The sequence below is a fragment of the Penaeus monodon genome, chromosome 42 (assembly GCF_015228065.2).
Source record: "Penaeus monodon isolate SGIC_2016 chromosome 42, NSTDA_Pmon_1, whole genome shotgun sequence".
NCBI lineage: Eukaryota > Metazoa > Arthropoda > Malacostraca > Decapoda > Penaeidae > Penaeus > Penaeus monodon.
In genome coordinates this window covers 14822895-14823883 of record NC_051427.1, presented here as the reverse complement: position 1 = coordinate 14823883, position 989 = coordinate 14822895, and positions in this window count along the sequence as shown.

Sequence of the window (989 nt, the reverse complement as noted above, 5' to 3'; positions counted from 1 at the left end):
CTCTCCTCCCCCTCTCTCTCTCTCTTTCCCTCTCTCTCTCTCTCCCCCTCCCTTCCTTATTTTTTCTTCTCCCCTCTCCCCTCTTCCCCCCGTTCCCCCTCTCTCTTTTCCCCCTTTTCTCCCTCTCCTCTTCTTCTCTCTCTTCTTTCTCCTCTTTTCCCCCCCCTCCCTTCCTCCCTCCCTCCCCCCTCCTCCCTCTTCCCCCCCCTTTTTCCCCCCTCCCCTCCCTCCCTCTCTCCCTTCTCCCCCTCTTCCTCCTTCTCCCGCCCTACCTCCACTCTTCCCTCAAAAACTCCATTACAGGTGTACAGAGATTAAGCGAGGAAAAGGCAGGTTCAATAAGGCTGTTGCCAAGGAAGCCGATTCGGCGTATGGCAGAATGGCGGGTGAGGAGGGGGAGGCGAGGGTAAGAGGCAGTCAGCATGGAGGGAAGGGCAGGGAAGATGAGGGAAAGGGAGGGAAAGGGAGGGAAGAGGAGGGAAGAGGAGGGAAAGGGAGGGAAGGGGAGGGAAAGAGATGGAAGAGGAGCGAAAGGGAGGGAAGGGGAGGGAAGATGGGGGGAGGGAGAAAAGGGAGGGGAGAAGGAGGGAAGAAAAGGAAAGGGAGGGAAGAGGAGGGAAAGGAAGGGAAAGGGAGGGAAGGAGAGGAAAGAGGAGGGAAAGGACAAAGAAATGAGGAAAATGACTGGGAAATACGTGTTTGTTGCTCGTGAGATGTTCTCTGATTCTCTTTCGATTTTTTTTTTTTTGGGGGGCCCCTTTCTTTTTCCGCCCTGCTCGACCCCCCCCCACACACACACACACCACACTACTAACATCTCTTTTACACTACTTCTTCTGGGCCCCCCTCCTCCCTCTCCCTCTCTCCTCCCTCTCTCCCTCCCCTCTCTCTCACCCCTCCTCCCCTCCCTTCCTTCTCTCTCCCCTCCTCTCTCTCTCTATCTTCTATCTATCTATCTCTATCTCTTCTCTATCTCTTTCTTCTATCTT